The sequence below is a fragment of the Piliocolobus tephrosceles genome, chromosome 11 (assembly GCF_002776525.5).
Source record: "Piliocolobus tephrosceles isolate RC106 chromosome 11, ASM277652v3, whole genome shotgun sequence".
Classification (NCBI taxonomy): Eukaryota; Metazoa; Chordata; class Mammalia; order Primates; family Cercopithecidae; genus Piliocolobus; species Piliocolobus tephrosceles.
The window spans coordinates 72,568,267-72,583,451 of record NC_045444.1 but is presented as its reverse complement, the minus strand read 5'-3'; positions in this window follow the sequence as shown (position 1 = coordinate 72,583,451).

The following is a 15,185-nucleotide window of genomic DNA, read 5'->3' as shown; positions in this document are numbered from 1 at the left end:
AGGGCCATAGCCAATATCCATGCAATGCCCTATAAGACCCTATGTTATTAACTGGCCTTTTGATCTTTCTCTGATCTCATGTCCTACCACTCTGTGTGATCACTCTGCTCCTTCCATACTAGCCTTCTTGCTAGTGTATTTGCCAGTAGTGTGTTATATTAGGTTGGTGCAAAAGTAATTGCTCTTTTTGGCATCACTTTTAATGGCAAAAATATTATATTAGTGTGTAATATGTCAAATATACTCCTTGTTCCTTTACCTTTGCATTTGATTTCCTTCTTTCTGGTATGTTCTTCCCACAAGATAATCTGCCCAAATATCTGCTCATCCTCTCTTGCTTTCTCCAGTGTCTCTCTCAAAGAATTTTCCTCTCTCTCCTGCATTATAAGGGCCATGAAGGGACAACGCAGCCTGTGCACTAAGCAAAAACTACAAAATCAGTTTCTTGGTGAGATCCTCTGAGCATAGATCAAGGCTTGCCTATTGATAGATTCAGTTACAGGAGGCAATCATGACCTTTAGAGTTTATTATAATATTCAGCAAGTTCTTCAAACTTGGGAGGTGATATACATTAAAAATATCATTATTAGTAGTATATTTTAATCATAAGTTGTTATTTTAATGTGGTAGAATTGCATAATGATTCATATTAGAAAGAAACATGTAATTTGTATAAATAGAGGATAAAGAAATTCATGGCTTAATCTTTTCTTCCGGAAACACGATTATATTGTACAACATCAAAAGAAATGAAAGAAGGGGAAGGAGATAACGAAAAGGGAGGAGAAAGTTATGAACATTCAGGCTTTGTGCTAAGTGCTTCATATACATTTTCTTCTTCAAAACTCAGCATCCCCAGGGCGAGTCTTTTTCACTTCATTTTGCAGGTGAGGATGGTCAGAAGGTTACGGTCATCCAGCTATTAAGGGGAAAGAGTCAGGATTTGTGACTAGGGTTGTGTTACTCTGAAACCCATCCTCTTGCCATTTTACCATGCTGGGTTTGGTCTTTAAATCTTTCTACAATAAATAAGTCTTGTTTATTGAGTCAGTGAGTGAAGCCAGAAACCAAGTCGAAAAAAGAGTTCTTTTCAGTCTGCAAATGTCAAGTGTGATAATATGTAGCTGTGCTCTTACCATCCAGCTTAAAATCTTGCAACTTAGGCTTTCACAAAAATATGAGGAAGGGAAGAAATTTTCCATCAGCACTTCCAATGTATTAAAGAACTATGAAATGTTACTGCACACAGTTACAATATCCTGCCTCTTTCTTGGAATCCATTCTATGATGGAGAAGGATATGAATCAACTATAAATAGAATGCATTAACCCATCTGTTCTTGCCAGAAGCAGTGAAATTTAGTATCTAGGGTAAGGGGAGGTTTAAGGGTCTCCCTGAACTTACTTTTCAGAGAGCAAAGAATTTTGAAATAGTGTATGTATAAGAAATTATGATTATTCACTGTATTATGATACAGATTGTGGCTTAAACTGTATCATATTAGAAATATTTCAAGAAAAACAATGTGATACTGTCTCAGGAGAGATTAACCTTAAGCTACAAGGAAAAATATCTAGTTAATTCATTCAAGTCAACATTGTTTACTAAGTGCCTAATTGTACTTTGAACTCAGCTGGATACTGTGTACAAAGAGAGCATGGTGTACTCAAACGATTTCATAGCCCTAGAAATCCTTCAGAGACCCCCCTTCTTTTGTGAGCTCCCAGGAAATTCAAAAGCTACTTGGGATGAGTTATATCCTGGGCACAAAGAAATAATTTAAGTTGGCCAGCTCCACTCCTTCACAGAGCAAGAAGAATTGAAATAAGGGCAGGGTATTCTTTTTCAGTCCTTTGCCTAACCAACCTAAATATAATCCTTTAAATACCTTCTAAAATAGTTTGTCTTACACATTAATTATTTTTTGAATCTGTATCAAAATACATATTCCCGGTACTTAGAGATACTTAGAAATGGATACAATAATTTCCCAATAATTCTTCTGGATACATATGTGTTTAAAAAGTCAACATTCTGGTTTTTTATTGGGACAGCTGATCTGTAAGGTTTATTGTTGACATTCTGTTACTTTAAGTTTGATAGTCTTGTTTTCCTTTTAGATTCAATGTTTAATTCATTTGTTGCTGAAACTGTCCTCACCTCCATTCAACTTTTGTGCTGTGTCAAGAACATGTTGTAATCTATATAAATCTTTTGCCTTTTGTTTCTGCTCTCTCAAGAATTTGCAATAGTAGTCACTCTCTATTTGGGGCCACTAGTGTGTTACTGTGCTACCCTTTCATATAATAAGGAAGTTGTTCACGGTGTTATGTCATACAGTTAGAAGTTTCCAAGAAAAGGATTATTCAATTCCAAATCAGCTATACCTTTCAATACACACATACAGCAGTGTCTGTACATAGATGGGAAAGACACTTGGAAAACAAGACTACAATACTCTTGCAGGAGAAGGAAGATGACACATTGGCTACGAATTTTTACTTCTGAGGCCAAAAGGGCCTTTCTGCCTGCACTTTTATACTCTCTCATCCACTTTGGGCTTTTGAGTGTCCACGTTCAAGAAACCCTTATCAGTTCTGGCAGCCTTGCCTTGCTTGTTTGGTTTCTGGAGTTTGGGTGGGGCATCTATGCTTGTTCTGAATGTGAGGTAATTTTCAGGGACCCTAATAAGCAAGGAATTATGACTACTACATAATTGCATTCTTTAACAGTTATGGGACATACAACTTTTGTCAGTTCGTGGTCTGTGCATAAGTTGGGCAGCATCCATGGAAGAGTATAAAGAGAGAGAAAAAACGTTTCTCTGTTCTTACATACAATATGTTGAGATACATTTTCAAACATGTAACTCCAAAACATATTTATAGGAACATCTTCCACTTTAGTGGGAAATATTAAGCTCCAATATTATTTTGCTATTCTTTAGAAAGAAAAGCCTAAGGTAATGGTTGAAAGACCTAGACAGTTGATAGAAACTAATTTGGAATTGAGGTGAACACTGGAAACGTGGTTTTTCCTTCTCATGTTGAATAGATGAAATAATTAAATAATAATTTTTCTAGGCTGGGTTTGGTGGCTCACACCTGTAATCCCAGCACTTTGGGAGGCCGAGGTGGCAGATCACTTGAACCCAGGAGTTCGAGACCAACCTGGACAACATGGTGAAATGCTGTTTCTACAAAAAAATACAAAAATTAGCCAGGTGTGGTGGTGCAAGCCTCTAAGTCCCAGCTACTTGGGAGGCTAAGGTGGGAGGATCACCCGAGCCCAGGAGGTTGAGGGTTGAGGGTGCAGTGAGCTGTAATCATGCCACTCCAGCCTTGGCGACAGCAGGACAGCCTCTCTCTCTCTCTCACACACACACACACACACACACCATTGTCTGTGTTAATACTGGACATGTATAGCTTATTCTGCTTTGAAATTTTCATTTATCATGTACATTAGTATTGTTTAATTCTTTTCTCTTGGTTATCTAAGTCAAGAAATATGAGAGAATTTGGTCAACGTAGTTAAATCTAACTTTTGTTCTATGTTTGGCTAATGCCTATCAAATTATAAGCATATTAAAACAAGACATTATTAATAATAATTATATTTGAAAGTTATTGATGAGTAATTTGTTCAGATTCAGAGGAAGCTAGGGAAGGTGGGATATATAAGCAAGGAGGACATCATTTTGGGGTTAAAAATCTGGCCCTTTTTGATGGCATAATAGTCAATAAAATTAACTGTTATTACTTGAGTTTGATGAAATTTTTTGCTAAAGATCACCATTTCTGGCAACATTGAGGACTCAGTAGTGGCAGGGGCTTCTTAGCCACTATTGGATTTTAAGAAGCAGGAGCGGACTAGCTTTGTTGTGTGAGCTATTTCTTGAAATATCTCAGGAATGAGCTTTACTATAGTCTTCATTCCTCTGTGCAAGCCACCTCAGAACCTCTTATCTTACTCTCTAGCTTTATCTAAAGGAAAACTGTATGACATTTATTTATCATTAAAAGCCTTAGCAGCATCTAATAATTTGATCACTTCAGAGGAATGTGAAGACAAAAACATTCCTTTAATTCTAGCAATAATTATTTGACTGTGAAAGCTTGCTTTTGGAGTTCTGAAACTCTTACTTATTGTTTCCTTAGGTCTACAATGTTTTTAACTACTAAATCAGAAATCTCTTACCACTCCTCCTTAGCTTCATGTTCCAACTATACTGGACTAGTTTCAGGGCCTTTACATGAGCTGGGCTCACTCACATCCTGTACCTCTGCTAATGCTGCTCAAACACCAACCTTCACTTACTCATTTGGGCAATTTTAACTTGCACTTCAAGTTTTAGTGAAAGCATTATTCCATCTTGCTCCTGCTTTGGTTAGATGCTCCTCTCACATGGTCTCATAGCACACATACATATCTCTATCACACAGTATTAAAACCATTTAGTTTTCCGTTTTCCTCATTAGGCTAAGGCTTCCTGGAGACAAGATTTTTTTTTTTTTCTCCTGTTATCCCCAGTACCCAGCATAGTGCTTGGCATATAGTAGCTGCACAAGAGTTTGTTAATAAATGAAGGAAATAAGTTGAGATGCTTAACAAAGGAACAAAACTGTAGGGATTTGACTACTTTTTGCCTCCATGTTTGGAAAAAAAACAAACAAAAACAAACTGGAGTCATTGCTAAGTAGACACAGCACCCAAATGGCCAGTTTCCATACTGATCTCTGCTCCTAAAATTATTTCAAGTAAATTACTCTCTGTAGCAACAAGTTCTCCATGTGAAGCAAGCACGTTAGCTTCACATCATTAACATTATGTATAATGGCAGTACATTATTGATGGGGCACTTTGATCATTCTAATTAAAAAGTTCTAGTTATAAGAATTGCTATAAGGATGTCACACTGAGAAAGAAGGAATGAGTACATATAGGAATGTAACAAATGGATTCATTTAATGGCTAAGCGGCCTGCTTTAGAAGTTCACTGCTGTCATTGCACAATCCTTTTTGACACAGAGAGATCGGTATTCATTTTGAATGGATCTGTTATGCCTTGGTTCAATTAATTAATATTGCAGATCCACTGCCCAGAAATGAGTTGCTGAATAGACTCAGATATTCTTCTAACTAAATCACAGTAATGTTGATTTTTATATTGGTAATTATAATAGCCCCACAGTATTCACAGTTTAGGTTAGGAATAAAGAGCTACTCATAAAATAATGCCTTTAGCAAAGCTCTTAAGACAAATCAGGATTTGAATTCTGCTTCTGATGCTTACTAGCTCTGTACCTTGGGTAATCTTCTTAACTTTTCTGGGCCTCATTTACATTTTATGTAAAATAGGTATAACAGTACTCAGATCATAGGGTTATTGTGAGGAATACATGAGATTATCATGTAAAGAATTTAGCATGATGCCTGGGACACAGTAAGTGCTCAGTAGACATAAATTGCTCTCCTCCTCTCCTCTTCCTTTTCCTTCACATCATCACTACTACTGCTCCTTATGTGACTGTTATTTCTCCTCAATTCCATTGGGTTTGAGCTCCAAGTAAAGGAAAATCAAATCTAAACTTAATAATTAACAAAATCCAAATTTAAAGAACCCTTCAAAGTACTTTAAATATCCAGTAATTATAATATCTCATTTGTATAATTATATTTACAATAAAATGCAAATTTATATATTTCTTATATTCGTGCTATATAAATATTTTAGAAATTTAGGCATAGTCTCATGAATGTTTCTGCCATTCAACTTATTAAAATGATTTCAATATAATTTTAAAGACAGGAAAGTAATGCTATAATGTAGAATAAAAAAATTCCCAATTACAATGGAGGAAAAATATTAACTGTGTTTATGAGTTGTGGGATTTGGTAACTTTTTTTTATACTCTCTATATTTTTCAAATTTTATATAACAAAACATTTTATTTTAAGCTTTTAATACATTTTTAGGCAGTAAACATATTCATCTTGTCATGTATATATGCAAATATTACACAAACATAATTTTGTATTTTAGAATACATACTCCTTATAAAAATGGTATAAACCAAATAGGTATGTGTAAAACAGAAAGTTAATTCAACATATGAAAATCAATCAATATAATATACCACAGATTAACAGAATGAGGGACAAAAACCACACAATCATCTTGATTGATGCAGAAGTCTTAAAAAAATTTTCTTGTGAGATAGGGTATCACTCTGTCATTCAGGCTGGGGTGCAGTGATGCAGTCAGCTCACTGTAACCTCAAACTCCTGGGTTCAAGCAAAGAGAAAAATTTTGATCAAATTCAATACCCTTTAATGTTAAAAATACTCAACAAACTAGGAATAGGTGAAACACAGTACTGAAAATTCTAGTCACAGCAGTTAGACAAGAAAAAGAAATAAAAGGCACCCATATTGGAAAGGAAGAAGTAAAATTATTTCTATTCACAGATGACATTCTCTTGTATTTAGAAAACCATAAAGATACCACCAAAAATACCTGTTAATAAATTCAGGAAATTTGCAGGATATATAATCAACATGTAAAAGCCAGCTTCTTTTCTTTTTTTTTTTTTTTTTTGAGACGAAGTTTCACTCTTGTTGCCCAGGCTGGAGTGCAATGGCTCGATCTCGGCTCACCGCAATCTCTGCCTCCCGGGTTCAAGCGATTCTCCTGCCTCAGCCTCCCAAGTAGCTAGGATTACAGGCATGCGCCTCCATGCCTGGCTAATTTTGTGTTTTTAGTAGAGATGGGGTTTATCCCTGTTGGTCAGGTTGGTCTTGAAGTCCTGACCTCAGGTGATCCGCCTTCCTCGGCCTCCCAAAGTGCTGGGATTACAGGCATGAATGACCATGCCCAGCCTGCCAGCTGCAATTCTATACTCTAAAAATAACCAGTCCAAAGAGGAAATTTAAAAACAAGTCCCATTTGCTGTATCATCAAAAAGTATAGACTACTTAGGAATAAACTTAACCAAGGAGGTGAAAGACTTGAATACTCAAAGTTATATAATATAGCTAAAAGAAAGCAAAAAAGATAAAATGGAGAGACATCCATGCTCATGGATTGAAAAACTTTAATTTTGTTAAAATGTCCATACTATCCAAAGCCATTTACAGATTCAATGCAATGTTTATCATAATCCCAATGGCAAGCTGGGTGTTGTAGCACATGCCTCAGTCCTAGATTCTTGGAAGGCTGAAGTGGGAGGATCACTTTACCCCCAGTTCGAGGCCAGCCTGGGGAACATAGTGAAATCTTGCCACTAAAAAACAAAAAAATCCCAAGGGAATATTTTTGCAGAAACAGAGAAAAAACCTTAAAATTCATATGGAATCTCAAGGGACCCTGAATAGCCAAAATAATATTGAAAAAGAACAAATTTGGAGGACCCCGCTTCCTGATTTTAAAACCTACTTCAAAGCAACAGTAATCAAGATGATGTGGTACTGGCATGAATAGATATATAGACCAATGGAACATAACAGCCAGAAACAAACCCTTGTGTATATGGCCAAATGATTTTTGACAAGGGTGCCAAGACTACCTAATGGGGAAAGGACAGTGTCTTCAACAAACGGTGGTGGGAGGACTGGATAACCATATGCAAAGAATGAAGTTGGACTCTTACTTTACGCTATATGCAAAAATTAATTCAAAAGAAATTAAAGACCTAGATAAGACCTACAACTATACAACTCCTAGAAGAAAACATAGGTGAGAAGCTTCAGGACACCGGACTTGGAAAAGATTTCTTGGATATGACATCCAAAGCATACGTAACAAAACCAAAAACAGACAAATGTGACTATATCAAATGTAAAAAAAATGTGCATCAAAGGAAATAACTGAGAGTAAAAAGGCAAGGTATGGAATGGGAGAAAATATTGTAAATCATATATTGAATAATATACTGATATACACAAAAGGAATGTTTACAACTCAACAACAAAAACCAAGTAACTCAATTAAAACATGGGCAAAAGGCTTGAATAGGCAATTCTCTATTGTAAATGACCAACAAGCATATGAAAATATGCTTGACATCACTAATTGAGAGAAATGCAAATCAAAACCACACAGAGGTGTAACCTCACACCCCTTAGGATGGTCACTATCAAAATAACAGAAAATAAGTGCTGGGGAGGATGTGGAGAAACTGGAGGCCTTGTGCACTGTTGTAAGGAGCGTAAAGTGGTACAGCCATTATAAAAAACAATAAAACATTAAAAATAGAATCCTCAAAAAATTAAAAATAGAATGTGATCCAGCAACTCCGCTTCTGGGTATATATCAAAAAGAATTCAAAGCGGGCTCTTAAAGAGAAATTTGCACACCCATGTTCACTGCAGCAATAGCCAAGAGGTTGAAGCAATCCAAATGTTGGAGAGATGAGTGAATAGAGAAAACATGGTATTTACAAGCAATGAAATACCATGCAGCCTTTAAAAAGAGGGAAATACTGTCACATACAACAAGGTGGATGAACCTCAAGGACATTATACTGGCAAAACAAGCCAGTCACAAAAGGACAAATACTGTATTATTCCACTTATGTGAAGTATCTAATGTAGTCAAAATCATAGCAATGAAAAGTAGAAAGATAGTTGCCAAGGGATTGGGGGGAGGAGAAAAATTAGGGTTTTATGAGTTTTGAGTTTCAATTTTGCACGATGAAAAAGTTCTAGAGATCTGTTGCATAACAACGTGAAAATACTTAACACTACTGAACAGTACATTTAGAAATGGTTAAGGTGGTAAATTTGTTAGGTGTCTTTTACAATTTAAAAACAAGAGCAAAAACATGAAAATCAAATTCTCTGTAGTTACACCTCTTCCGCCCTACAAACACCAAAGATGACTACTGTTAACAGGCCTATAACTTCTAGATCTTTTTTCATTACATACACACATACACACTATACTCACCTAGCTTGAGTGCAGTGGTGCAATCTTGGCTCAATGTAGCTTGGACCTCCCAGGCTCAAGCGATCCTCCAACCTCAGCTTCCTGAATAGCTGGGACCAAAATAAGCCCTGGCTTATTTTGTTTATTTTTTGTAGAGATGAGCTCTATGTTGCCCAGGCAGGTCTTGAACTCCTGAGCTCTAGTGAACGTCCTGCTTCAGCCTCCGAAGTGCTGGGATAACAGGTGTGAGCCACTGCACCCAGTCACACATGCATATGATTCTCATATAGGCTTATATATATATATATTTATTTATTTATTTTGGGGGGAGGTGGGACAGGGATCTTGCTCTGTTGCCAAGGCTGGCGTCCAGAGGTGCAATCAACACATTGTAACCTTAAATTCCTGGACTCAAGTGATCCTCCTGCCTCAGTCTCCCAAGTAGCTGGTACCACAGGCATGAACCACCACGTCTGGCTTTTTTTTTCTTTTTTTTGTAGAGACAAGTTCTCAGTATATTACCCAGACTGGTCTCAAACTTCTGGCCTCAAGTGATCCTCTTGCCTTGGCCTCCCAAAATGCTGGGATTACGGGTGTGAGCCACCACACCCAGCCATACTTATCTTTTAAAAAAGGGCGGGTGCAGTGGCTCACGCCTGTAATCCTAGCACTTTGGGAGGCCGAGGCAGGCAGATTGCCTGAGTTCAGGAGTTTGAGAACAGCCTGGGTAACACGGTGAAACCCTATCTTTACAAAAATACAAAAAATTAGCTGGGTGTGGCAGCGTGCGCCTGTAGTCCCAGCTACTCGGGAGGCTGAGGCAGCAGAATTGTTTGAACCCAGAGGCAGAGGTTGCAGTGAGCCGAGATGGTGCCACTGCACTCAACCCTGGGAGACAGAGCGAGACTCCGTCACCAGCCAAAAAAAAAAAAAAAAAAAAAGCGCTAAAAAGAACATCATGGTCATCTTTGTCAGTACATGGAAAAATCTTTTCTCATTCTTGTAAACAGCTGTGTAGTATTTTACTGTATGGATATACTATATTTGGCAAAGGCAGTACCATAAGTCTCAGAGTCTTAATATTTCCAAAGGAATGGTCCCTTTAATGAAAAAAATTTAACAAATATTAAAAATATTAATTAAAAAACTAAAAAAAGTTAACAAATATTCTTTGCCTAAATGTAAAGCACTAAGGAAGAGGGCACCATCAAAGAATGACAGAGTTCCTACTCTCAAGAAAACAACATTCTTATTATAAGAGCCAAGCTACACACATAAACAAGGTAGAGAAACAGATTCTTAATTGCCATGTGAATTTTGAATCCCCAGTTTCGGGGAATCAAAGTCTTCATGGGAATACATCTTCAAAACATTCAAGGATAGGAAGGATTTAGGAATGTGAACACTGTCAAAAGGGATATTTCATGAAGTAGGAACACATAGAAAAGGCATAGAAAACTACAGTGTATGGGCTTGGCGCAGTCGTTCATGCCTGTAATCTCAGCATTTTGGGAGGCCAAGGAGGGCGGATGACTTGAGGCCAGGAGTTTGAGACCAGCCTGACCAACATAGCGAAAGCACATCTCTACTAAAAATACAAAAATTAGCTGGGTGTGGTGGCAAGTGCCTGTAATCCCAGCTACTTGGGAGACTGAGGCATGAGAATCGCTTGAATCCGGGACTCGGAGGTTGCACTGAGGTGTAATTGTGCCACTGCACTCCAGGTGACGGAATGAGTCTGTCTCAGAAAACAAAACAAAGCAAAACAAACAAATAAACAACCCTACAGTGTATGTGATAATAGCTACTAATACCTCAGTGCCTATGTACTAAGTACTTGCTGCTAAGTACTTATATACCAACCTACTTTCTCTAGATATAATTACAGCTTCACAACTGAGGAAGAGACATTTTAATCCCTACCTTACTAATGAGGTAACTCAGGATCAAAAAAGTTAAGCATTACATTGTAAGTTACTTGACTAAAGAAATAAGAAGGTAGGAGAGGGAAAATGGGGCCACCAAAGAAGAGTTTGAAGATCAGGCCTAAATATTTAGATTGAATTTGGTAGGCAATTTAGAGCCATTAAAGAATTATGGAGTGGGAGACCTCATGATTAAAACTATGCTTAAGAAGATAAATCTGGCAATGCCTTGGATGGATCAGTTACAGGAAGGAAAGGAAACAGGTTAAATTAATTACAAGTACAGTGACCATATGCCCAAGTCTGCAAAGGACAGTTCCAATGTATGCCAGTTTATGTAAGTACTAAAAGAGTTTTCTTCACTCTTCATAGTGTCCCTTCCACACATAAAAAATGTTTCAGTTTTTAAGATAAATTACATGTGACTAATTATGAAAAGGAGATGACAGCCTGAGTAATACAGGATAGTGGCCATATGAATAGAAAAGTGGACGGATGTGGGAGAAATCTTGGTCTGGCAAAACAACCAATAGATATTTTTTAGTCCACTTGGTTGGATAATAAAATCTCAGTAATAGGGAAAAAAGAAAGGGGAAAAAGGAGGAAAAGATTTAGGAAAGAAAATAACGACTTCAGTTTGGAATCTGAAGAACTGGCGGATATTCATGTTGAGCTGTGCAGTAGCTTACTGGACATGTGAGGCTGAAGATATAGTTGTTCATATGGAAGTGATTATTTAAATCATGAAAGTGAGTCAGACTGCCAAAGGATAGAGAATAATCAAAGATGGCAAAGAGGTCCAGAGGAAAAGGAACACTTCTTTAGAAAAACCCTCAAAGTGTAAATACCAAATGAGGTTAAAGACAGTTCTATAATTACTTAATCATCTTGAGCCAGTGAAAATTACCAATGGCCCACATGGAATGCTGTGTTTGACAGGAGCTGGCCAGGATACGAAAGGGCAACTTCACAATGTGCTTCTTGCTTATCATTTCATGGCATTTTCATCACCATTTTTCCTGTGAATGTGAACTCCTGAGGGTCATGTTATACATGTAATCTGAGTTCAAGACTAGATGGATTGATACAAGAAGGTAAATACAGCAGTAAGTGATGTGGGCCACTCAAGTGTCTCCATTTTCTGTCACTTTCCTGTACATCAGCACATCTGTAATAATGCTATTGTTTCCCACATAACTTGCCTTAGACTGTCAAGCTGAGGGTTCTCCCTCGTCAATGATGACATGAAGACTGAAAAGCAGAATTTATCTTGGTTTTATCAGTGTATTCACAACCACATAGTACACTGCGAAGTCACTTAGTGTTCACATGTGAAAGCCTATGACTTACAGTTTCATTTATACAGAGATGTAACTCTCCAGGAAAAGGCAAAGTACACCTTAAAATTACTATATGGAATTTATCTATGTAAAACAGCATTTTGAATTTAACGGCTGCTGTGAATGAGAAAAAAAGTGCATTTAAAAATTTCAGGCCAGACTCGGTGGCTCACGCCAGCACTCTGGGGAAGCTGAGGTAGGTGGGTCACTTGAGGCCAGGAGTTTGAGACTAGCCTGGCCAACGTGGCGAAACCCCATCTTTACTAAAAATACAAAAATTAGCCAGGCACGGTGCTGCGTGCCTGTAGTCCCAGCTACTCGGGAGGCTAAGGAACGAGAATTGCTTGAACCCAGGAGGCAGAGGTTGCAGTGAGCCAAGACTGCGCCACTGTACTCCAGCCTGGGTGACAGAGCAAGACTCCATCTAAAAAAAAAAAAAAAAAATTAAAATTGTATAAGGCAAATTCATATTCTTTTGCCCAGAAAATAAAGTCGTATGGAAGCACATCCAAAACAAAACTTCACTTAACTATCTGGGAAGTTGAACTTAAGCAGTAGGAGTACTGGCATGCTTACTGTGCTTGTTTCTCTTTTTAAAATAACTTTGATGCTTCCGTAAGTATCAGTAACATCCATAATTTACTACAGTTCAACAGAAAACACTGACTTTGCAATTATTTACCTATTTTTTTCCCCTCATTTAACAAAATTCTTTTTTTTCAGTGGAAAAAGTTTTAAAGTAGACTACATATTTCCCCATGTATCTGAATACAAATGGTTCAGCCCACTGGGGTTACATTAATAGAGCAGGATAATGAATCTTTTCAAGCAACTCCAATATATTCCAAACCTTAAAACTACTGTCAAAAAGACATAGTGCAGTAACTCAACTATAACTCTCTGAGAAGCAGACAATGTGTTTTTAATACCTGCTTGGAAGAGAAATTTGTATGTATACTACAGTTAAGAATTCAGATTCTTTGCCAACATTGTGAAATGAATTCATGCAGTTGTGAGAATGTGCAAAATGCAGAATTTATTACTCATCAATACAAGCAATTTTTTCCAGGTTGACACTGGGTCTTTCAAATGTAAAACTGATAATTTTTAATATGGTCACCATGAGAAGCTTGTTAGTTCAGTGATAAGCTGTGGAGAGTTGACAGTTGACTCTAGCGAAAATCTTGCCAGACACTTGTTTGCCATTAGCTAAATGATTATACCAATGATCTGTTCAGGGCTTGAGGCAAAACAAAATCCATCTTATTATATTCCTTGAATTTCTAGAGCTTAGTTTTTAAAGTTTAGATTTTGAACAAGTTGTCATTTCAAAATGTTTTTCCTGTTTTTATGGTAGTCTTCAGTGTGTGGACACGCAACTGAACCAAGGAAACAAAAGTGGTCAAATATGTCTCAACATTTCTTGAGTTCTAATATCCAATTTAAAGCAATAGTTTTAATCTGAACACATGAAAATAAAAATGAGACATAATGATATATCTGTACCTTTTCTGAGAAGGTCATCCATTGAATATTTCAGCCCCTATAAAGTTCTATAGGGTTTTAAATGATTTGTTTGTAGTTACTGTGGCTTCAACATAAGAGCAATATATTTGGGGGAATCTTTCTTGTTTAATGGAATCACTTTAAATACACATACATCTTTTTAACAGTGAAGTCAAAGGAAACATGTATTACAACAAAAACACTATGCAATTCAACAGACCTTTTTATTAATTTCTCCTACAGTTCTTGACATTTATATTACAGCAGCCATTCATATATAAAGAATTTCTACTCAAATGCTTAAAATATCGTTCATCTTGGCCATTAAAAAAGAATCTTGTTAGAAAAAAATCAGATTATTCTTTTCAGGTTGTCTCAAACCTTAACTTTCTCAATATTAGCAAACCTATTTCTGTCAAAAGTAGTGTTGACTAAAAACAGAAGCTACCTGGGTAAACATGAGGATCTAGCTGTGAGGAATTAGTTGGGGGTTCTGTAGTTCTCAATGCCTATTTTAGAAAAAGGATCAAATCAATAACCTCAACTTCTAGGTTAAGGAACAAAAAGCAAATTAAACCCCCAGTAAGGAGAAGAAATAAAGATTAGAGGGGAAATCAGCAAAACAGCAAATTTATACAGAAAAATCAGTGAAACCAAAAGCTGGTTCTTTGGGTTGATCAAAAGTTGACAATTACTTTTGCACCAACCTATATAAGTTGCAAGCTTTAACAGCAGAAGGGTCAATTTCTATGTTTAACCAAAAATAACTGTCTATGGGACTACAGAGCTGCTTTCAACAGCATTATCCTGATGCAAAAACTACAGATTAATTCATCAATTATGAACATAGAAACAAGTACGCTAAATTTCTTCAAATCAAATCCAACAATATATAAAAAGAAAATGTATCAGGCTCAAGTGGGGTTTATCCTAGGAATTCAGGCTGTTTTCACCATATTAGTAAGTTTTTTAAAAAAGCCATTTGATCACCTCAATAGAGTCAGAAAAAGATTTGACAAAATCCAAAATCCATTCTTGATTAAAACAAAATACAATGCAACCCCCCACTGAGTCTCAGTAAACTAGGAACAGAAAAAAAACTTCCTCAGTGCATTTATGATATACAGCTGTCATTACTTAATCATGCAAGACTGAATGCTTTCCACTTAAGATCATAAACAAGGCAAGAATGTTTGCTCTCATCACCAGCACAGTAAGGCAGAGTTTGACCAACTTTTTCTGTCAGTCTCTGTGCAACTACTCAACTCTGCCATTGTAGCATGAAAGCAGGTATAGACAGTGCATAAAGAATAAAACTGTCTATAAGTTCGCTGACTCATGCAATAACATAAGAAAAAGAAATAAAATATATTCAGATTGGAAAGAAAGAAAACCATCTTTATTTACAGAGGTCATGATTGTCTATGTAGAAGACAATCTTGTGAAATCAACAAAAAAGTTACTAGAATAAGTGAGCTTAGCAA